We start from the raw sequence: 24,630 nt of genomic DNA on the forward strand, positions 1-24,630 counted from the left end.
GGGGCAAGATACAGCCCCTCATTTCCACCTCTCCACCAAGCACCTGATTGGCAGGGTTTTAGCTCCCCCCACAAGGGGTTGCTTGGTTCCTAAAAATGATTTCTAAAATGGAACATCTGCTCTTAAGTAAAACCACACTCAACAGATCATAGTTCCTCAGCATGTGATGTGTACCCCTGGAGGTATGTGAGACACAGGCAGGGGGTATGAGACAAAGAGGAGAGGGGAAAGAAGCCCAGCTAGGAGGATGGAGAAAAGAGTGCCTGTATTACTATCCTTGCCAAAAGCAGCAGGTGAGATATTATGACTATCTTCCTCAGGGGCATAGTGAGGGGAGAGGGGGCCGTGTTCATCCCTCTCTCTGGCAGCCCCCCAGAGTGAGGGAGATAATGAAGAAAATAAGGAGGGGTGGAGCTGGGGGGCCCTCAGGAGCTGAGGGCCTGGGTTCTCTAAACCCTTTGGCACAATTATAGCTGCACCCCTGCCCTTCTTGACAGCTTGCTCTCCTGGTATTTTGTTTCTCACAGACAATAGGGCTATTCTCACGACACAAGGCTCCTGGGGTAACCCAGGTGGCTTGTGTCATATGGAGCACCAGGAGACCTCTCTTCATGGCTGCTCCAACTGAGGATAGCCCAATACTTCTTCTCAGCTTTTTATTGAGGTGGAATGAATCGTAGGTATGTTCTACCTTGGCAGGCAATTGTCTGGGCAATTGCTGCCGAGTAGAAGGCTTCCTCCCGGCCTTCCGATATCTTGGGCAGCAAACTGGGGAATGAGTGGCTACACCTAGTGCAATGGCAACTCTAATGAGAGCAGCCACTGCGTTGCTGGCGTGGGTCATTCTGGAATGTGGGATGACTTCTTCCCTATCCCAGCTTTGTCCTCTGCCATGCTGCTGCCTGTGTGGGCACGTGGTGCTGTGGAGCACACAGTCCCCCAGGAGGGGGATTTACACAGGTTCTCCTGTGTAAATCCCTGCAGGCCTAACTTGGAGTGGAGAAGGCACTGAGGTTCTCCACACAAGCAGTGTGGAGAGCTGGATGGGGTTTGGCGGGGAGAGCGGATCAAGCCCACTCTCCCCACACAAGAGCATCAAGCCCTCCCTGGGTGGCTGGCTTGGCTGCACACATGATTACCGGCTCTGTCACGGAGCCAGTAGGGACAGCAGGGATTGGGGGCCATCTGGCAGTCCCAGCATGCCCCACGTGAGTGTGCAGGACATTCTGAGGGGTCTGCCAATGCCGGGAGGCTTGCTGCAACCTCCTGGTTGGGGGTCTACTTGTGAGTCACTGCAGTGTGGAGCTGCACCATGGCGTCTCATGATTTAAAAAAGGGGGGGTTAGCAGAGCGCTCGCTTGGCTTATCTCATTTTAGAGGAGGATTCCTTTGGCAGGCTTGCCGCTGTTGAACCACTGAGCTCGCTCGTGAGCCCAGTGGTTCTCATGATGGGGAAAACCCTGGCTGGATGTCATGGCTCAGACTTCTGACTCAGAAGAGTCAGAGCAGAAGGATTTGCCTGCTAGTGAGGGCTCAGAGGCACAGCAACAGGATTTGGCAGGGAGACTAGACTCTGGAGCTGAGGATTCACAACAGCTGACAGACATGATTTCTGATGGGGAGGAGCCTGGGATTTCACATGTCTTGACAAGGCGTCTCAAGAGGCAAAATCAGTGGCAGTTACACAGGTGCAGGAGATCACAAGAGAGGAAGCTGAAGTGCTGACTCAGGGAAGCCTGATTGGCTGCTGGTTCTCTTGAGTGATATATATATAGCAGTCTCTCACTTACTCAGATGCTGTTTGCAACTTTCACTGGTGGCAGACAGTGTGCTATTTAAATTCCAGACTTTTCCAAGTTCCAGTTTGCCTTGTTTATGCTTTCCTGCTTTGTTCCATTAATTCCTTGTTCTGGTGTCTTTCGCTCATTTCATCCCTTGCTTTGTGTTTTCTTTTCACTTATTACTCAGTTATTGTTAGAGGGGGGTACCTAGTTCAGTTCAGGAGACTTAATTCGTTTACTATTTTCTTTGTGAGCCTTTTCTTTTCCTTCTTGCAGTTTCGCTGCTGCTTTCTGTTATCTCACAGTGGGAGTGCTGAAGGGGGTTGTAAATCCTGTTGGGTTAGCCGAGCTAACAGATTTATAACACTTGGCTCCCTTAGCCTTGTTTTCCCCCATCATGAGAATAGGCTGTCTCCTAGCACTACTGGACTGCTAGTCAGAAGTCGGGGGCAGTGAAAACAGCAGTGAAATCCCTTTGTTCTTCTTATTCAGTTGTATGAGCAACCTGGAAACTATTGCAGGGGCCACATGACCCATGCTAGCCTATTGTTGTGGCTTTCTTCCTGTAGCTTTATTCTTTGGCCAGAACCTTGATCTGGCAGGCAGGCTGAACCTCTGCATCAGAGGCCAGGTTCTGAGTGTACTGTAGGCTTGGGTCCTGACAGCTAAATAGGCCTATATTATTGCAGTGCTATGAAGGATTCAGCACATGTCCAGATCTGAGATCAACTCAAAAGTCTCACTTTTTGAAGACTGCAAAAAAGTTAGCACTGCAAGTGTTAAATCTCTCACATGACAGGGGTAAGATACTTATCTCTAAATCGAGTAAATGGAAAAAGTCAATTCAAATTGAAAAATAGCTCCCTATGGTCTTTATTATTCATACATAATCATGAAGCTTGTTATTTTTACACAGCCATGAAGCATAAATTCCACACACAGACAGACACAGACACACACTGGCCCCTGCCCCAATGAACTTGCATATAAATTATCTCTTTCATCATGACAAGTGCATTGGTCTTCTGACAACTGCTAGATTTCAGTCTTCTGCACCACCAAAAGTTTTGACTGTTTATAGCATTTCTTGTCTAATTGCCAAGCTATAGATCTGTTCATAAGAATTGTAGCAACCTTTATAAATGATTCTGAGCTGTCACTAATATATACGACAGATACAACAAATATTTATATACCACTTCCACCATTCCTGATGATCCTAAAATCACATTTACATTAAACTAAAAGCCTTGTAGGAACTGATTCAATCATGTCATTTCAACTACATCATTCTGGTTCTGTTTCAGTGGGAGAAAATAAAAGATACACAGCATTCAACAGCAGTAGCAAGACCTCTATGTTCAATAGAACAAATGGTGACAGACAGGGTGTAACATTGCTCTCAGGGTTTAAAGTCTCTGCACTCCAGTTAATTACTTGGTGCACTATTTGCTTTGCATGAAGTTCTTTTCCTGGTAATTGAATATATCACTGGGTAACTTCAATATAATTCATTGCCACGGACTATATTTGTTGCATGTAATCTGGTACGTTCACCCTGTCGCTCATTTGGATCCCGCTTAGTGTCTGCTGTGCAGATAATTCTTGCTAGTTTCACAAAATAAATTTAGTTAGTAGGAAGTAGAAACTTTCATGGGGGATAAGAGACCCACCTGTGGAGAATCTCTTCTATGATGCATGTGTATGTACATATACGTGAGAGACATTTACATATCCTTTTTAAAAATTCAACACACTAAGTTGGTGCTTTCCAGCAGCTTTGGCTGGTCGGCCAGCTGAGCCCATTCCTACAGAAGATAGATCTATTATGAGTCATTCATGACCTGCTTACCTCCAGGCTGCCTTTAAAAGGGTTGCCTTTAAAAACAGCTCAGAAACTACAATTGGTCCCAAAAGGCAGACACCAGATTGTTATATGGGGTCCAACTGCCCTCCATCCAACTTTCAGAGTTTATAAAGGTGCCGATCTGGTTTGTATTATGGAGATGTGGTTGGGGGAAGCTGGTGGCCCGGTTTGGTCCCAGCATCTCCCTCCAGGGTACTCTTTTGAGGGAGGGGAGGGGATGTGGAATGGCTGTGGTCTATACAGGAATCCCTGTTGAGGTGTTGGATCATATTTAATGTGTATATCTAAGTTTGTGGACCAGGGGTAGATTGGGACTTCTGTTGGTGTATCAATCGCCCCACTGCACAACAGAGTTCCTAACTGAGCTCATGGACTTGGTCTTGGTCTTGATGTTGGAGTCCCCCAGGCCTGTAGTGCTGGGGGACTTCAATGTTCATTTCAGGACCCATTTGTCCAAGGCGGTTCAGGAGTTCATAGCGGCCATGACAACAATGGGCCTATCCCAAGTGGTCTCAGGACCGACGCACATTGCTGATCACACACTTGATTTGGTCTTTCACTCTGATCAGGGTGGTGTTCCATGGGTGGGGACTCCTGAGATTTCCCCATTGTCATGGATGGACCACAATCTGGTTAAGGTTGGAATCACTTCCCACCTTCGCAGGGCTGAAGGGCCTATTAGGATGGTTCACCCGAGAAGGTTATTGGATCCAATAGGATTCCAAGAAGCCTTGGAGGGATTTAGGGTTGGCTCTGCCACCGATCCTGTTGATGCTCTGGTGGGAGCTGGAACAGCAAACTGACTGGGGCAGTAGACATTATTGCTCCTAAGTGTCCTCTCTGACACACTGCAAAATTGGCCCCTAGGTCTATGGGGGCTGAAGCGGCAAGGTAGATGACTGGAGCGCAAGTGGAGAAAGACTCAACTCGAATTCGACAGAGATTAATTAAGAGGTTAATTAAGGAATAAATTAATGCCTGAATTCAGATGCACTGACCAGGGCATGACACCCAGGTCTCATGATTGCCTCTGCTAACTGCTCTGTGAAGGAAGAGGCAATCCAGCATTGTATTCTCAATATTTGTGAAATGGGTACTCAAAAGAAATACAATGGTCAAGCTTGGTCTATCCAAATGCTAAAATTTAACTTACCATCATATAATGTCTCTGGAACAAGCTAGAAGCTGAGTTGGCATTTCCTCCTGCAAAAAAGTCTATGTTAATCTTTGTTAATGATTGCTCTGCTCTGCCCAAAGGGGATAATCCTGTCTCTTTCTTTGAGAGAGATCCACTATGTAGAAAGACAAAGTATCTCCTTGAGAGAGATACTACTATGTAGTAGTATTGTTACACCAGATTGCTGTCTTTAGATATGATTTAATCATTGTCTTACACTTATCGCTTCGATTCTTCTTTGATAACACCTTTTAACACCTTCTGGGACTAGACACCAGGAATCTGGGGACAAGAGATGATGCCCATTTGCAAGCTCAGAGCTGCAGATTTGCTTTGTGCAAATCTCAATAGAACAATCTCCTCCCCAAAATAGCAGCTAACAGAAGATGGGATTCAGATCTTCCTGGACTGAGCTAATATCCTGAACTAATATCAATGATTAAAAGACAATATCTAGAGAGTAACAGAAAATTGTCACCTTTTGGGGATCCAGGAAGGATGAGGATATTTTGAATAGACTCTATGGAGATCAAAGGAAGAAACAACTATAAAGAATGATGCTCACGGAACAAGCAAGCTTTGCCAAACCAGCAGATCTGTGCTCAAGAGCCATCCCAGAGTTTGCTGCTAAAGCCATGGGACTAAAAGCAGGAACTCTTTCCATGGACAGGAACCATAGATGACCTCCACAACAAGTGAGAAGTCCAGAGTACCCAGCCATGGTGCTCTCTCTCTCTCCACTTCACTCTGAGCAGCTGTCCCCAGCCTGCTTGAATGCTTGAAGCTTGCACTTCAGGCTCCTGTTCTCCAGCACCCACATTTCTCCTCCATTGGAAGCCTGCATCATTTCCAAGCTCCAGAAATGAACAAGTCCTTCTTTGTGAACCTGGTGAGATGCCTATTCAATGCACAGCACAGGCTGCTCCCTTCCCTCCTCCCGACTAATCACTGCCATCCCTCTCCTAAGCCCTCCCTTCTTTCTTCTTTCGCTGCTCCTTTCTAAATGTTTTATTAGGATTTGTTAGATTGGTTAGCTAACATATGTTAGCTAGGCATATTGCACTACACCTTGAATCGGAAACGTGTTTTTAATTTGGATTACCTGTTTGAATTTTATCCTGATGAGCAACTTTCTATAATAAAGCCCATAGAACTTTCTGAGTGTGTCTCCCTCTATCTCTGTTTGAGCGCCCAGATCCTACATGGTCACCATCTCCAAGAACCAATTCCGTTTATGTATGATGTGACTTTCCCTCTGAGCATATACAGAGTGCGAAACCAGGTGTAGTTCACAACACCGGCGGAGTTGTTCAGGGTTGTGAGAGGGCTAGTATGTGCCCCTCCTCTTTTGAATCAGAATCTGGAACAATCGATTACCCCCTCTGATGTGTTTAATGAATTCTTTGTGGGGGAAATCTCTCGTATTCAGGCCAACTTAGATTCAGTCGCCACAATTTCTTCAGTGTCTGATGTGGAGGTATCCAGCGAATCCTCTTGTGTGGTTAGGTTGGATCAGTTTCAGTTTGTGACTTGTGAGGATGTGGATGAGCTGCTTGGAGCGTTGTGGCCTGCCACTTGTTTTCTTGACCCTTGCCCGACGTGGCTAATGCCCGACGTGGCAGGGGGTGTTTTGTAGAAGGCCTGGTAGAGATCATAAATGTTTCTCTGAAAGAGGGCAGGATACCTACCTGTCTTAAGGAGGCAATTACTTTTGACACTCTCGATCATGCTATCCTTCTCGGCCGCCTGCGTGGGTTAGGTATCGGGGGCACTGTTTTACAGTGGTTCCGTTCTTACCTTAGTGGTCGTGTCCAGTTGGTATGCATTGAGGACAGATGCTCAGACCCATGGCCACTCCTTTATGGAGTTCCCCAGGGTTCAATTCTTGTCCCTGTCCTTTTTAACATCTATATGAAGCCGCTGGGTCAGGTCATTTCCTAGTTTGGGGTGAGATTTCATCAATACGCTGATGATACTCAGCTATATATTGCCATCCCAGACCATTCTGGGGATGCTGTTTCTGTGCTTACTTGCTGCCTGGAAGCTATTAAGGTCTGGATGAATCAAAACAAGCTCAGACTGAATCCCACTAAGACTGAATTACTTTTATTCAGCCCTCGTAACAGCCAACAGCTGGATGTGAACTTTGTTTTAGATGGGGTAGCGCTGCCCTCAAAAGAGCTTTTTTGTGATTTGGGGGCCCTTTTGGACTCGCGCCTCCTGCTTGAGCAGCAGGTGGAGGCTGCGGCCAGAAGTGCTTTTGCCCAGCTTCATCTGGTTCGCCAATTACACCCTCACCTTGATCGGCAGGCATTGATGACAGTGACCCATGCCCTTATTATCTCTCGTTTAGACTATTGTAACGCTCTCTATCTAGGGTTACCTTTCAGGAAGCTGCAGTGGGTCCAGAATGCAGCTGCTCGCCTACTCATGGGTGCCAGAAAATATGACAGGGTAACACCTCTCCGACAGTCATTGCACTGGTTGTCTATTCACTTCCGAGCTCAATTTAAGGTCCTGGTTCTGACCTTCAAAGCCTTGCGGGGCTTGGCACCTGTCTATCTACAGACCCGCTTCTCCCGTCCAGTCACATCCCGTCTGGTTAGATCAGCTCAGACAGCCCTTCTGTCGGTCCCTGATTTCCGAGATGTTCGGGGCTCTAGGACCCATGAAAGGGCCTTTTCGGTTGCTGCCCTGCTCCTTTGGAACTCTCTCCCCCTACAGGTCCGGCTAGCACCTTCCTTACTGATCTTCAAATTGCTATTGAAGAATTTTCTTTTTCGCCAGGCCTTTGCCCTGTAGTTCATTTTTCTGTTTTCTGGTAGTTAGTTTAGTTCTTTAATAATTTTTAATTATTAATGTAATATAATTTTTAATGTTGCCTTTTTGCCTGTTGTACACCGCCCAGAGTCTTCGGAGTGGGCGGTATATTAAATGTCTCTAATAAATAATAAATAAATAAATAAAATTATTAAACCACTTCTGAATAAACCTGCCTTGGATCCCTCAGAGTTGAGTCACTACAGGCCTGTCTCCAACCTTCTGTGGCTAGGCAAGGTAATTGAAAGGGTGGTGGCCTCCCAGCTCCAGACAGTCTTGGAGGAAACAAATTACCTAGACCCATTGCAGACTGGCTTTTGAGTAGGCTATGGGGTGGAGACTGCCTTGGTTGGCCTGATGGATTATCTCCAATTGGACAGAGGAAGTGTGACTCTGTTGGTCCTTTTGGACCTCTCTGCGACTTTCAGTACTATCAACCATAGTTTTCTTCTGGAGTGTCTGAGGGAGTTGGGAGTGGGGGGCATTGCTTTCCAGTGGTTACGCTCCTACCTTTCAGGCAAGTTCCATATGGTGCCCCTTGGAGACTGCTGTTCTTCAAAATCTGAATGTATGGCTTCCCTTAGGGCTCCATATTGTCTCCAATGTTTAACATCAACATGAAACTGCTGGGAGAGATCATCAGGAGATTTGGTGCAGGGTGCTATCAGTATGCTGATGACACCCAAATCTGTTTCTCCATGTCAACATCATTGGAGAAGACATAACCTCCCTAAATGCCTGCCTGGAGGCGGTGATGGGCTGGATGAGGGATAACAAACTGAGGCTGAATCCAGATAAGATGGAGATACTCATTGTGCAGGGTCGAAATTTGGGAAATGAGTTTGATTTGCCTGTTCTGGATGGGGTCACACTTCCCCAGAAGGAGCAGGTATGCAGTCTGGAGGTGCTTCTGGATCCGAACCTCTCCCTAGTGTCCCAAGTTGAGGTGGTGGCAAGAGGTGCATTCTATCATTTTTGGCTAATACACCAGCTGCATCCATTTCTTGTGATAAATGACCTCAGAACAGTGGTACATATGCTGGTAACCTCCAGACTGAATTACTGCAATGTGCTCCATGTGGGGCTGCCTTTGTATGTAGTCCGGAAACTACAGCTGGTTCAGAATGTGGCAGCCAAGTTGATCTCTGGGTCATCTCAGAGAGACCATATTACTCCTGTATTGAAAGATCTACACTGGCTGCAAATACGATTCCAGGCAAAATACAAGATGCTGGTTATAACCTATAAAGCCCTACATGGCTTGGGCCCTGGGTATTTAAGAGAATGTCTTCTTTGTCATGAACTGCACCATCCATTGAGATAATCAGGAGAGTTCTGTCGGCAGTTGCCACTGGTTCATCTGGTGGCTACTCGGGGATGGGCCTTCTCTGCTGCTGCCCGAGGCTTTGGAATGCGTTCCCTGCTGTAATAAGAGCCTCCCCATCTCTGACCATTTTAAAAAAAATCTTTAAAGACACATCTGTTCACCCAGACTTTTAATTAAATACTGTTTTAATAGTTTTAACTTTGTTTTAAAATATTCTTTTAAAATTAAAAATTGTAATGTTTTAACTTTTTGCTGTCATTTATTTTAACCAATGTTTTATTTTCTCTGTTGTCATTTATTTGTTTTAACTAATATTTTAACTTTTCTGTTGCCATTTTTTGTTGTAAACTGCCCAGAGACGTAAGTTTTGGGTGGTATAAAAATATGTCAAATAAATAAATAAATAAATTCCTGTATCAGCTGTAGCAATTACCGAATTGTCTCTGGATTCGTCCTGCTAGAGAAGGGAAACAGGAGGAGAGGCAGCTTCCTCCTCCTCCTCCTCCTCCTCCTCCTCCTCCCAAGTCTCCAGTCTTCTGGGAAAGGGATGAATTGCTTCCTATAAGAAAGCAAATGCTCGGATGCAGAAGCCCTTAAGATTAGAATATTCTGATTTTGTGCAGTTGCCTTTGGTTTTGTTGCCTTGGGGGCTTGTGTTTCAGGGTGCTTGCCTGCCTTGGTTTTATCTGAATGTCTGAATGAAGAAACCACATGAGGTCCCTGTGCTTTATATTCTTGCACATCACGTTCTCTTACAACACCCAACTGGAAATGTGTGTCAAGAAGTGCTATCATGTAGCTAATGCAGATGTTATTCCTACCTTATAGTATTGTGTCTTTTCACAGGATGGTGAATTCATTTATAAACCATATGGGTATGGTGGCATGTTCAGTCTCCTGTTTCCCACCTCAGATATCCAATTATTAATTCCATTATGTCTTAGAATGCTAGAGTTCTCACATGGTGGCGTGATCATTTGGGTTAATAAAGTGGGATCCTGCTGGAGCAATTTGCAAAGCTGCCAGAGAAGCTAATCTTGTGGAGACTTTTTAGGATGTTTATAGTTATCTTTTGAGTCCTGGCATCCTCTTTGTGTATGGAAAGAAGCCCAGGTAGGGCTGCTTGTGTGATCGTGTGCCGCCGATTGTGTGCCGCTAATCCTGACACTCTTCATTGAGGTAGCTCGGGTTTTGTTTTGTTTTTACTGTAACAAGGTTCCCCCCAGACCCACAGGGTAGACCTCTCCCTGGTTACAGGGTGACTGAAGGATGGACTCATTTCCAGGCCCTGTTAAACCCTAGCTATCCACTACGTTTACCCAGGCTTATACTGAGGTAGGAGGGTGTGAGCACACCCTTTTACCCCCCCCCCAGTCCCCAGCCGTATGAACTCCTGCAGCCTGAGCAGTCACAGAGCCGGGCAGCTAGAGTGCCTGGCAGCCAGAAAATCCCCCAATGCACCATGCTTTAGTGCATTGTGGGATTTCTGGATGCTGGGTTGCATTTTCCTGGCCTCCAGATGGCCACAGCACTCACTGCAGTGCAGCTAATGTGGGTCTGCAAGTGGTGTGGACAAAGAGCAAGGGCAGATCGTCTGGGAATGTGATCCAGTCCCACCCCCCACCCCACACACAGAGATAATGTGAACATCCTTTATGTATTGTTGTATATATTTTTTCTTGCACTTTTCCTTATAGTGGTTGCCATGATGCACAGTCTAATAAGAACATAAGAACAGCCCTGCTGGATCAGGCACAAGGCCCATCTAGTCCAGCATCCTGTTTCACACAGTGGCCTACCAGATGCCTCTGGGAAGCCCACATGCCATCTCTCCCGCTGTTGCTCCCCTGCAACTAGTATTGAGAGGCAACATGCCTCTGAGGTTGGAGATGGCCCACAGCCACCAGACTAGTAGCCATTGATAGACCTGTCCACCATGAATCTGTCTAAGCCCCCTTTAAAGCCATCCATACATGGCTGCAGTGAAGCTGCAAGATAAGCCTAGATGCTTTAAAACCCAGCAGCTGCAGAAGCAGTGTTACTGCATTTATCCTCATTCACAAGTGGGGATAAATATGGTAATGCTGCTTCTTCAGCCTCTGGGTTTTAAAAGCACCACAGTTTGTCTTGTAGCTTTGCTGCTGCCCCACATGGAGCCCAATGGCTCTGTGCATTATCGCTGCTATTGTTATTAGCTTTTGTAAACCATTTTGGGTCTGAAGAAAATTCAATCAAACAAATAAATCTGGGTCAACACAAACACACACACACACACACACACACCACGACCAGAATTTAGGGTAAGAACACTACAATAGTTTTATAGATGTGTGTAAATCCCTTTTCTTGCAATCTATAAAATATACATCAATGGTCATTTTCCTCAGTCCTCCAGCAATGGAAGGAGGGCTGCAGATCCACAAGATCAGTGGATCAGTGTCCTTGTGTATGGAGGGGGAGCGAGAAATGATTTCTGCATCTCTCCTTCCCTGAAGAAGTCCTTCCCACTTGTATAAATATGTTCCTGAGGATTGGAGGTGTCGTAAGTGATCTCTCGGTTCGTCTGTTGAACAAAAAATTATTTCTGAGACAGATTAACAGTGTGTGCATTTTTTTTTAAGGCAAACTACATACTTAACACATCAGGAGCTTCAGAACCCATCGGCCATCTTGTGGTTACACACAAAGATTGTTCTCACGTGGAGCCTAACCTGGGCTAGAGATGCCCAGCCAAGGTTAGGCTGCACATAAGAACCACCAGGATCCACACAGGTCCTGGGAGTGCTTTGACAGCAAACCCACCAAACAAGCCCACCAGTTAGATAAGGTTAAGGGTGTACTTGCACCCTAGCCTTGGGCTAACTTTTCATGTGCGAGCACTGGCTCTCCCAACCAGTACTGGCACAGAAGTAGGCTCCTGGCCATTGCCGTGGAAACCCCACAATGAACAGCACACTTGCATGGCGCATTGTGGAATTTCCAGGGGCTGGGACAACGTGTCCTGTCCACCATGTTGCCAAAAGCAGCAGCAGAATGTCTGGGCACATGATCCACGGTAGAAGCCCCTCCTACAACAATTAATCTTACAGTTCCCACAGTTCTGTTATATATACTTTACTAAGGATGTGCAGAACGTTTTGTCTGTGAAACGTTTTGACTCAAAACAGACTGAGGCGCTTCACATGATTGGTGTGAAGCACCGGAGGGGATTCTGCAGGGAGAGTGGGCTTAGCCCACTCTCCCTGCAGATGATCAAAGGCAGCCCTGGGCAGCTGGATCGGCCACCCACACGACTGCCGGCTCTGTCACAGAGCCAGCGGGGGCTGCAGGGATTGGGGGCCACGCGGCCCCCAGAAGTTCCAGGATGCCCTCCAAGTAGGGGTCTCCTCATGTGCTGCCATGGCATGGAGCTATGCAGTGGCGGCACACAAACAGAAAACCCGGGTTAGCGGAGCGCTCACTCTGCTAACCTGGACTAAGAAAAGGGCTACTTTGGCAGGCCAGCCACCAGAGAACCACTGGGCTCGCCCGCGAGCCTGCTGGTTTTCACAATGTGTTGTAAATATGTTGGCACGGCTGACCCGGCAGGATTTATGGCTCCTCCAGTTCCACTTCTGTGAGTCAAGATAGAAATTCTGTAGATAAGAAAGTAGCAGCTTAGCTGCATGGACAAAAGCGAAGGATGACTCTCAAATATAAAGTAGTAGAAACAAAATAAAGTCCCCTTGAAACTAAACAAGGTACCCCCCTCTACAATATCTGAGCAATAACTGAAATAAAGGAACAAGGAAGGAACAGAACAAGGACAGGCTGAAACAAAAAAAGTTGACTCAGCATTTCTATTCCCTCTCCCGCAAGATCTTACGCCCGTGTGTCTCTCATTGAGCTTTTCTCTTGAGATGTCTTCTTAACACAGGTGAAATTCCAGCTTCCTCCTGATCAGTCTCCTCAGCCCTCATCTCTGCCAGCTGTTCAGATTCCCCTGTCTGCTGCCTTTCCACCTCAGCTTCAGAGTCTATTCTCACAGCCAAATCCTCCTGCTGTTCTTCTGAGCCTGCTCTCCCAACCAAATCTTCCCACTCCTCCTCTGACTGTTCTGACTCAGAGGGCTGGGCCATGACACAATGGGGGATAACCAGGCTGGGCTTCTTTTCCGTCATTGTGAGAATAGCCTCACTGTTTTGAGTGTTTCAAGCTCAAAACATAACACCGTTTAAAGAAAGGACCTGTTTTGAGCTCGGAGCAGAACCACCCCATTTCTATCAAAACATTTTCAGTGCCATTTTGGAGGCCTCTTTTCCTCTTGCTGTTTGGTTTTCTGGCACTGGCTCAGATTGGCTTGCATTCTCCTTGCTTCTTGATTGGCTTGTTATCATACAAATCAAATGTTGTCATGGTTGTTGAAGAAGAGCATACATTAGGAGAGGAGGAAGGAAGGTCTGAATTTGTAATTTTATTTTCTCAGCACTGAGTATAATATGCAGTGCTATTCCTGCTATAACTGTCTGGTTTTGTTGGATCTCAGATAGACCAAGGCAGAACTTGGGTGCCTTCCTTCCTTGAGTTGTGGTTTGTTTTGTTAGTGTCGTGGTGAGAAATCCAGTGGCAGCCCTCTCTCTCTCTCTCTGTATGTAATATTTCTTGGTGATTGCTGTGATGAGCTCCATGTCTGGCCTTGAAACTAACTTGTGCTTTACTCACTGCTCTGGTCTGCTCTGAGAACTACATTGCAAGGTGTACTCAGTCAAAATGTGGCTGAAGTTGCTCTAGTTGGCTATGCTTGCTGCTAAGTAAGGTTGCTGCTGTGGCAGCTGTTGAAATGATAGGAAGTAATGTAAGAAGTCATAATTGTGTGAGAAAGAAACATATGCCAATGACATTACTGCGGCACCAGCACTCTGGTTGGCAGTGGATTCTGGGTCAGTGATTCTATTTTGGCTATTTTTGGACTGTGCCTGTTTTTCTGTGTTGAGAGACAGGTTCCTTTTTACTGAGTGCTTCTGCAGTGTTTTTCAAGGCAGGGTTGCAAAATGCATTGCAAATTGCAATGCAAAACTTGTCTACATGCACTCTGTGAGTACAGCATTTTCTGGCCATAGAAAACAATGGGAAAACTTGAAACACCCCATTGTTTCCCATGGGTTGCTCCTAGGGACACCAAAGTGCATTGTGTTAGTTAGGGCATGATGGGTGCTACCTATCACACAACCCAAAAAAGAAATGGGCAAGCGGGAGATTTTAAACAATTTTTAAACTTCCCTCACAAATCCCCATAAGCTCCATGGACAAATGGGCAAGTTGGTGATTTTAAACAAATTTTTAACCTTTCCCCCCAAACCCCACAGGATCCTATGAAGATTTTGGGGAAAGGTTAAAAAATTGTTTTAAACTGCCTGCTTGCCCATTTCTTTTGTGAGTTTGGTGGTAGGTAGCAGCCATCATGCCCTACCACCCAACCCACTTCGATGTACCTAGGAGGTACACATGGGGAACAATGGTGTGTGTTTTGAGTTTTCCCATTGTTCCCTATGGCCGAAATACTTGTAACGTTTCAAGTTCGTTGCATTGAAACAGCCGGAGTTGGCCACTATTTCAATGAAACTTTTCATGCTTACAACATAACACAAGATCCATTTTGTGCAGATCTCTACACTTTACAGTTCTGTTATATATACTTTACTACAGGAGGTAGGGGAGAGATGTAAACATTGCTTCCTCCTCCTAGGGCCATCTTTAGAGAGCCCTGGTGGGGTACAGATGCCCCCTTCCAGTTAATTCTAATGGGGGTTAAAAGAGCAGGGCCCAGGGCAGTCGCCCTGCTTGCCATGTTCTAAGGACAGCCCTTTCTCCTCCTCTGCCATACCTGGCCCACTGAACAAAGAAGCCTTTAGCACAGGAATGCTGAAGGCCAATTGCAAGCCTGCAGCCCTCCTTCCGTCACTGGAGAGTTGTGGAGAATGTCAGCCATTTAGGTCTTGAAGTTTCCATATGAACTGAGGATCAGACTGGTGTGCACCTACATAGTTGTACTTAAGAAAATAAATCTGCATCAGTTTATAATTGCTGAGGAGAAGGCATTATGCTGTAGATGGTATAATGTCTCTTTTAATTACATAATATTAGTATACCGTTTCAGGCAGAAGCTGAAAAGGGATCCTCTTGCCTGTTCTGATTCTCCGCATCTCAGGTCCCTATTACATTATCTCAGCACCAGGGTCTGTGAAGCTCAATAAGCTCTCCTCAGGATGCTTTATTATGGGGGAAATTGCAAGAGTTTGATTCTCCCTGTACCCTGGAAGATTCCAGAATTTTCATTATGCTTTCAGTCATCAGCATTAGCTGGGGCGTGGTTCTGAAATCCATTCCCACAAATGTGAACACATAGGCAAGTCTTCTTCCTTGCAAACTGTATAGAATACTGGTAAATAAGGCCCTCAAAATTCCAAGCACATGGGATTTTTCTGAACCACATGGAAGAATGAATGTCTGAACCAAGACCTAGTCTGTTACATACACAATTCAAAAATTGTGTATTTGTTTCTTATTGAATAGGAGCAGGAACAGATCTTGGTGGGCCATAGACAGGTGCTCCAGAAACATGGGCAGCAAGATCCAAGGGGAAGCCGCTAGCTCAGAAGTAGAACTCATGCTCATATACTGAAGGCTCATTCACACCATTATAATTAAGGTAGGGCAAATATCCTATCTTAGTTCAGGAGCTGTGCACACTCCCATTTTGTGATTGTGTGCATGCGAGGGAAACGGCAAGATCAGATGGGAAAGAAGTGATCGTCTGGAAGTGAGGAGCTAGCTTGGATGGCACTGTCCTACTGAGCTCTTGTATCCAGCACTTTACCAAGGCAGAAGGACTCGCCATCGGACCCAGTTCCTCTCTTCCAGACAATCACTTTCTCCCCATCCAACCCTTCCATTTCTTTTGCACATGATCACAAAATGGGAGTGTGCACAGCTCCCAACTAGGAACAAGCCTAGAATGTCCTAGGTTAAATCTCCAAGTAAGGCTTGCAAAGACCCCTGTACTGGTCTGACTCAGTATGTCATATGGACTTCTATATATATTTGTAAGGTCTATTACACATCTGCACCAGGTTTATAAACAGCACAAACTCAATTTGGAGTTACTTATGGTGCTTACTGAAAAGGTAGTCAAATTGAGGTGTGTCATAGCATGTGCTTATGCTTTGAATACTGTGTGGCAGAAATCGTGATGATTAGCAGAATGATAATAGTGCTTTAATGTCCATATCAAAGTGTTGCTTTTAGCAACCTGATGAGAAGATATAATCTAAGAAACAGTAGCAGACTGTAGGGCATTCAGTGAGCGTCATGGCTGAGCAAGGACCCTGGAGCTCCCTCATCCAAACACTGCATTCAGTTGTAACACAGTCTGAAGCCACCAAACAATTATCCTCATACTATAGCTAACCCAGATTCTGTGCTAAGAAAAACTCTGTCTGCATTCTCCGTGCAGAACCATTTCATCATCTTTAGTATATTCAGCAATAGAAAAACTCTTCAGATCAGAACATTTTTCCTACAATAACTAGGCAGTGCTGTATTGGGGACACTTTTAACTCCAAATGTGTGCTATTATTTCTTCAGGTTATCCTTCTTGGATAACAGCCCAATACAATGCGGTAGACTTTCCTTAGACCAAGAAATAATATATAAATGGCACACAGAAATAAAAAACACTAAACTGCTCACATATTGCAGCATTAACACAAGAGATATAATCAGGCTTCCAGCCAAGTGCATAGTAACTGGAAATGCTTCTGCCACATGCATAACTATTCCTGAGTGCCTGTTAACACTAAATGGAATTATTGTTACTCATCACTTTTGTTTGCTAGGGATTAGTAGCTAATGTGTATATGTCAGAAAAAGTCAAGGAATGGAAGAGCTTTCTGAAATCTTTTTGTTTATTTACAGGTTGCATGGTAGAAGGTTGCTGGGGTCTGTTTTCACCCTTGTGCTCCAGTTCAGCTTTCATTTGTAACTAAGTGTAAGCAAGTACCCAACTGGACATTGGAAACTGGCAATGATGCCAGGTTAAAGGAAATAACCATCAATGCCAAAGCAAAAATTATTTTTATTCCAGTGGAAGGTGACCATAAGAACAGCCCTGCTGGATCAGGCCCAAGGCCCATCTAGTCCAGCATCCTGTTTTGCACAGTGGCCCACCAGATGCTGCTGGAAGCCACAGGCAGGAGTTGAGGGTGTGCCCTCTCTCATGCTATTACTCCCCTGCAACTGGTACTCAGAGGCATCCTGCCTTTGAGGCTGGAGGTAGCCTGTAGCCCTCCGACTAGTAGCCATTGATAGACCTCTCTTCCATGAAGTTATCCAAACCCCTCTTAAAGCCATCCAGGTTGTTTGCTGTCACCACATCCTGTGGCAGAGAATTCCACAAGTGGATCATGCATTTTGTGAAACAATACTTCCGTTTGTTGGTCCTAGACCTCCTGGCAATCAATAATTTCTCTCTCTCCACTTTCTCCACACCATGCATGATTTTTTAGACCTTTATCATGTCTCCCCGCAGTCGTCTTTTTTTCTAAACTAAAAAGCCCCAGGTGTTGTAGTCTTGCCTCATAAGAAAGGTGCTCTCGGCCCCTGATCATCTTAGTTGCCCTCTTCTGCACCTTTTCCAGTTCTACAATGTCCTTTTTAAGATGTGGTAACCAGAATTGTACACAGTACTCTATGGATTGCACCATAGTTTTGTATAAGGGCATTATAATATTAGCAGTTTTATTTTCAATCCCCTTCCTCATGATCCCTAGCATGGAATTGGTCTTTTTCACAGCTGCCGCACATTGAGTCGACACTTTCAACGAACTGTCCACCATGACCCCAAGATCCCTCTCCTGGTCAGTCACCGACAGCTCACATCCCATCAATGTATACTTGAAGTTGGGTTTTTTTGTCCCAATGTGCATCACCTTACACTTGCTAACACGGAACCGCATTTACCATTTTGTCGCCCACTTCCCCAGTCTGGAGAGATCCTTTTTGGAGCTCCTCACAATCTTCCAGCCTTCACTACCCGAAAGAGTTTGGTGTCATCTGCAAATTTGGCCACCTCGCTGCTTACCCCTGCTTCTAGATCATTTATGAATAAACTAAAAAGCACCGGTCCCAGTACAGAATGATCCCTGGGGGACCCCACTTCTTACTTCCCTCCATTGCAAAAACTCTCAATTTATACCTACCCTCTGTTTCCTGTCTTTCAACCAGTTAGCAGTCCACACATGTACTTGTCTCCTTATCCCAAGACCGCTAAGTTTCCTCAGAAGTCTTTGATGAGGAACTTTGTCAAAAGCTTTTTGGAAGTCCAGGTAGACTATGTCAACTGGATCACCTTGATCCACACACTTGTTGACACTCTCAAAGAACTCCAAAAGGTTGGTGAGGCAAGATTTACCTTTGCGGAAGCCATGCTGGCTCACTCCCAGCAGGGCCTGTTCTTCTAGGTGCTTTACAATTTTATCCTTGAGGATGCTTTCCATCAACTTGCCTGGAACGGACGTTAGGCTAACCGGCCTGTAATTTCCCAGATCCCCCCTGGTCCCCTTTTTGAAAATCGGTGTTACATTTGTTACTTTCCAGTCCTCTGGTACAGAGCCCGATTTCAGGGATAAGTTAAATATTTTAGCAAGGAGGTTGGCAATTTCACATTTGAGTTCTTTGAGGACTCTTGGATGGATGCCATCCGGCCCTGGTGATTTGTTAGCTTTCAGTTTTTCCAGACAGTTTAAAACATCATCTCTTGTCACTTCTATCTGACTCAGCTCTTTAGCCTCCATCCCTAAAGAGCCTGGTTCAGAAACCATATTTAAAACCCCTGCCCAATGCAACCAAGGAAAGGTGTAAGCAATAAATATGTTCACTTTGTAGCTCAATTACTCCACTACATGAATGGGACTGTTGGCCTGGAAAATATGTGAACTAAGCCTTAGACTCCCTATTTGCCACTCAAAACCTGGCTACAAATTACAGCTGCTCACATGAAAAACTGACTGTTTAGAATCCCAAATATCTTCCTCCCACAATGATGATGATGATGATGATGATGATTATTATTACATTTATATCCCGCTCTTCCTCGAAGGAGCCCAGAGCGGTGTACTACATACTTGAGTTTCTCTTTCACAACAACTCTGTGAAGTAGGTTAGGCTGAGAGAGAAGTGATTGGCCCAGAGTCACCCAGCTAGTTTTATGGATGAATGGGGATTTGAACTCGGGTCTCCCCGGTCCTAGTCCAGCACTCTAACCACTACACCACGCTGGATCTCAACAGGCTGGGAAGGCTAGAGTTTCTTGTAGTACTGGCTGAAGGAAGGAGCCAACATGACTCCTTTGTTGTTGCCTTGATGTGGGTTAGGGCTTTTTAAAACAAACAAATCTGGTATTTATTGAGGGAGGAGCTGGGAAACTGCAGTTTCAGAGTTAATTACTACTTCCCTGAATAACACTAGAAAACTAAAACAAAAACCAACCAAACTTTCCTGCAGGCAAGGGACGATTCCCTACTCCTTTGATTCTAGGCCTTTTTTCCCTTCCTTGGAGATTAGAGAAACGTGAGGGGTAAGTCAATGCTTCAACCTACTCTTATTTTCCCTGCCTGTTGGTATAATTTCTGGAAGGTAAACTCATTTTTTTAACTGTTAATATTTGGAAAATTGATACTGTCATATATATTCAAGATTTTGGCAATTTTGCATTCAGAGCCCAAGCAAAGAGAAAGAGCTCAAAATCCTCTGCCCATCTCATGCTAAATAATGACTGAATATAAACTTTTGGCTGCTAATTTTGTTGTTGATGTCTATCTGCTTGTTGGTTCTGGTCAATGGCCGTAATAGCTTATAAACTTTTGGTACATTCAGAGAAAAATCTAGATGCACATTATGCATATTTCTAATTGCTCACACCTAAGCTGTGACTTAAATGTGGGGGGGACTCATTACATAGATTAAGGGTAAATTATATTACTTAGATTTCTGGAACTGAGAGTGCTGAAAACTAAATGCTTTGAGTAAAAGTAATAAACTTCCTCATGGGTTTTGACATATGCACACTAGAACTGTAAATGATGAATACTAGAGCTTACTCATGACACAGTAAGGACATCTGATATTATCCATTGGTCTACATCAGTTTATACAAGTAAAGCCTGCCTTCCTTCCTTCCTTCCTTCCTTCCTTCCTTCCTTCCTTCCTTCCTTCCTTCCTTCCTTCCTATTACTATCAAAAATGTCTAACATGAACTAAGACAGCACATTAACATGACCCCTTTAACTCATGGTAGCTTTTCCAACCCCTTCATTGCTGAGAGCCATGTGGAACATGGTCTTATGAATGGATTCAGCATATGCTTGGCTGCTCTAAGACTATATAGACAGCAAGCCTAGTTTTTGTTCCTGTAATTATTGTGAAATAATATTGTAGTTGGAGAGCTCAATGTACATTGAATGTATTCACAAAACTGTTTTCCACATGGATCTCCACTGTAGGGTGATGAAAAAAAGTGAACTCATAATGGAACAAGAAGTTCTGGTAAGAACTAATCTGTCTACTTTCCTTTCACTATAATCTTAATTGATATATACCATATTTGCAAGTTAGCCTACTTCTGCCTCAAATGTTCATGCATCCATCATCTTGAACTGGGGTGGATGACATCATTACAAATTATGCCACTGAAGTGAAACTGGAGGTTGATGAACCCGCGTTTTCGATTTGAAACTGTGAATCACATTGCAGACATTCGTCCAATCATGGTTCAGAAGCCTCCAGTTTCAGCGCAAGGCAGCCCCTTCCTGCTCATGGCCACTGAGGCTGCATCCCAGCAAGCTCCATAGTCAGGGCAAAGCATCAACACATCACCAGAGCAGCTGCGATTGGCCACGTGGGAGAAGAGGTTGTTTTGTTGTCATGCATTATTCGTGATTCTGTCCAACAACCCCACAGATGGTTCTTCTCGTGAGTTTTGAAGGGGTGTCCTCATGGACTTACACTCTCATGAGTGAGTGGTCTGCTCAGGATCAGCATCTATTGTCATCACAGATATTGAATCACTCCTTTTACTGGGGCAATGCTGATCCTGCTGCCTCATGAGTAAGCATAGAGAGTGCATAGGTCTCCCAAGGAGAAGGGTCTGCCCCCCCCAACGTGTGTGTGTGTGTGTGTGTGTGTGAGAGAGAGAGAGAGAGAGAAATGGCTGTTCAAGAATCCCTTGCTGGGGCTGCCCTTTAAACCTCATCCCGGGAAACCCCCCCCCCCCACACCAAGCATTCCTGTCCCATGCTTATGAGATGCCTTGCTTATGTTGCCACCTGGTGTGTTTGTGCTTGTGAACATACATAATTGTCACTTTCTTCTTAGGGAGTGAAGCACTTTGGGCCCATCTTGTTAAACCATCCCCTTTCCCTCCTGTTTTCTAGGGAGCAAGGGACAGAGCTAGGAGAGGGAATGCCCCTGTGTGAATTTGCCACTTGACAGGCTGACAAGCTTGCAATTAGATCTGCCCAGCAACAATGCCTGTTGTCAGGCAACTGCATTTCTGCATCGAAGACAGGAGGGGTGGGGCTGGTGCTTGGAGAGGCGGCCAGCAAAAAGCACTGCAGGCATGGAATGGGCACGATCTTGGGGAGGTCTGCACCTCCGTCTCTTTGTTTGTGGTTTCAAAAACCTCATGGAACTACAGTGATGACGCCATCTGCATTCAGACATAATGCTTTGGTGGTCAAACTTCTGCTCTCGGTGGCAAACCTTACTGTAAACTGAAGGTTCAAACTGAGTTTGGTGAGGCAAACTGCAGGTTGCTTTCATCGCGAAACCATGGTTGCATGAATTCAGATGTAACACAGTTCCAACCTTGGCCCTGTTTAACTCTGGTTTCACTTTACATCCGAATTCGGCCTATATATTACTACAAGTGTAACAAATGTGTTCCAAATTGGTGAGACGGTTCACAAGTTAGCCCACTTCTGCCCCAAACATTCATGCAGCCGCCATCTTGAAGTGGGGTGAATGACATCACAAACTATTGATTGATTGATTGATTGATTGATTGATTGATTGATTGTATTTTCTAGACCACCTGATATAGAAATCTCCAGGTGGTGTACAAGTTAAAAAATATAAAAAATATAAAACAGTTAAAAATTCATAAAACAGATAAAAACAGTCTCAGCAAGTAAAAACATATCAAAATTTATGCTGGCTTTGGGCCAAAATAAACCAATACATACATATCAAAATTTAAATTTCAGTTCAAAGCCTGGGAAAACAGGTATGTCTTGAGGTTCTTCCTAAAAGCAAACAGAGAAGGAGATGCTCTTATTTCAGCAGGGAGCGTGTTCCAGAGCCCTGGGGCAGTCACAGAGAAGGCAACTATGCCATTGAGGTGTCCCTATGTGTCACTACAACTGTACCAAATTGGTCCAAATCAGTCCAGCCACTGCAAAGTTGGTAGGGATGCACACACAGGGACATCGACACACACAGCTGGGTGATCTCATAATTCCTTAAGGAAAGTAGGCAAAAAAATGGCTGTTGTATAAAATCATACCAAAATGGAGTGGCGAGGAGTAAAAGTACAGCCTTAAAATGGAGTGGGAAGCCCAAAATTATGAGGGGGGACAGGAAGTTACACTAATCAGAAAAACATGGGGAAGAAAGAGGATTGTGACAGAAAATGGACAGAAACAGAGGTGATTAACAGGGGTCTGTGAAGTTGGATGGACAAATAGGGAATGAACTGAATTGGCCCAATTTGACCTGAATTGAACTAGCTTTGAAGCTTTGGCAGCAGTCTCTGGGAGGAAAAAAAAAACCCACCCATAGTTTCCAAATACCCTGTTTCTTTTTCAGGACTGCAGAGGAGAAAGAAAAAGAAAAGCCACTGAAGCCATGCCCCAGCAGTCACTGCTTCTTCATTGCTGGGAATGAAAATAAGCCTCCTATCTGGTAAGTACTAAACGGGGGTCAGGGGGAGTGACAAGGGAGGCAGGCCAAAATGGATTGGGCTGCCCCCCAAACCATTGAATCAAATCAGGGGCACCTCTGAAGTACCAGGAAGGCTTCCAAATTAAAAGCACTGGCCTTCAAACCTGTCTAGTGCTTAAGCATGCTTATCCTGAGCAATTCTAAATTTAATAACAAGGAATTTAAACAAAATCACAAACTGGAATTTCCAATAAAGTTAACGTAGATTATGTGGATACATCCACAGGAAGCAACAACAGTACATAGCCTAGAATTGTGTTAAAGCCCATGGAACATAATTTAAAAGGAAATTTGGCCGCCTCTGCTAAAGGAGTTTTGACAACTGTGGTTCCCAGCATAAGCATCATCCATCCATTTCATTGGAAGATCTCATGTCAGTTACTGCTTTCCAAGTTAACTCCCACTGATGGCAAATGCTGGAGGACACTGGCATTTAGGAAGACTCTAGCCTTTAATTATAGGCATCAAGCTGCAAGATAAATCAGACTTTACAAGGTCATGAAATGCCTTGTGGAAACATGACTGTATGGCTGCTATGCTGAGTGTGTTGAGAACCACACTGATCCCACTTGTCAGTGTCTACAGACAAGAGAGTTGAATGTTTTTAAAAATGATATTCCATGTCTGAAGTAGAGCTTCTGAAACTGTAGAGTGAAGAGAATGGTAATACATTGCTGCCCCAATCTGTCTATGCATATTGGAAGCTGCACATTTCATTGCTGCAAGCATCATCCTGCCAATCCAGAAGGTCAGTGCTATCATCTTTATTTACAGGAGAGGATGATGAGGATGAGTTTATTCTCTTCCACCCACAAACAACTGATCAGCATTACTGAAGTGGACAGTACCAACACCTTCTTGGTAAAATCTGCACTCCTGTTTCAAAGGAACCACATGTGCAGGGCTAGAAACTGGATGTGTCCAAAGATTGAACAGATGACACTCATTTCTGTGTGCAGTTCCTAATCTAGTAAGGTACTGTATATGCGTGTGGAATCCAGCTTTCACACACACATCATCCTAGCTGGATGAGGTTATGTCTGATAAAAATAAAACACACATTAAAATGAAAGCACATTGTTTAAGCACGTAGAGATTCACCTATCTTGATTTTTTAAAAAGCTTGATCATGTTAAATCACAATGGTGCCATGTATGCTCATATAATATTTGAAGGAGGGCTTGTGACATCACGGGCTTGTGACGATCTATTAGAACTGCGCAGGTGTGCCTCACAGTTTTCGAAGGCTTCTGGGCTGGATGGACAGGGCCAGCGGCCGGCTCTGCCGGCCACTGCCACAGGGTGGAGGCCTGCTTGGGTCACCCCACACCCCTGCACATAGTGGCTAAGATTACAGAAAAGCCATGATTTGGCGCAGCAGCAGAGCGGGTGCGGGGTGGTAGCAGGAGCCCCCCTAGTCTTTGGAGGCCCCCCCTAGTCTTTGGAGGCCCCCCCTAGTCTTTGGAGGCCATGAACTGGGGCCCCAAGGTCCAGGGGTAAGAATGCCTCTGAAGGGGGCCTGTATCTAAGTTCACTTTTGAAATAAACACATACACAGTCATTCACATCATCATGCCTGAACAGGGCTTGCATGTACATTCAGTCACAAACCATATGCATGGAC

General features: G+C 45.0%; 1 long non-coding RNA gene across 1 annotated transcript; it reads left to right on the forward strand.

Moving 5' to 3' along the window:
• The first annotated feature begins 218 nt into the window (after positions 1-218).
• Positions 219-23,975, forward strand: LOC128326034 (uncharacterized). The gene is made up of 3 exons (XR_008307814.1): positions 219-293; positions 22,872-22,967; positions 23,781-23,975. It is a non-coding gene; the product is annotated as an uncharacterized LOC128326034 (long non-coding RNA).
• The last annotated feature ends 655 nt before the right edge of the window (positions 23,976-24,630 follow it).

This window comes from Hemicordylus capensis, chromosome 1, assembly GCF_027244095.1.
Source record: "Hemicordylus capensis ecotype Gifberg chromosome 1, rHemCap1.1.pri, whole genome shotgun sequence".
In the NCBI taxonomy this organism is placed as follows: domain Eukaryota; kingdom Metazoa; phylum Chordata; class Lepidosauria; order Squamata; family Cordylidae; genus Hemicordylus; species Hemicordylus capensis.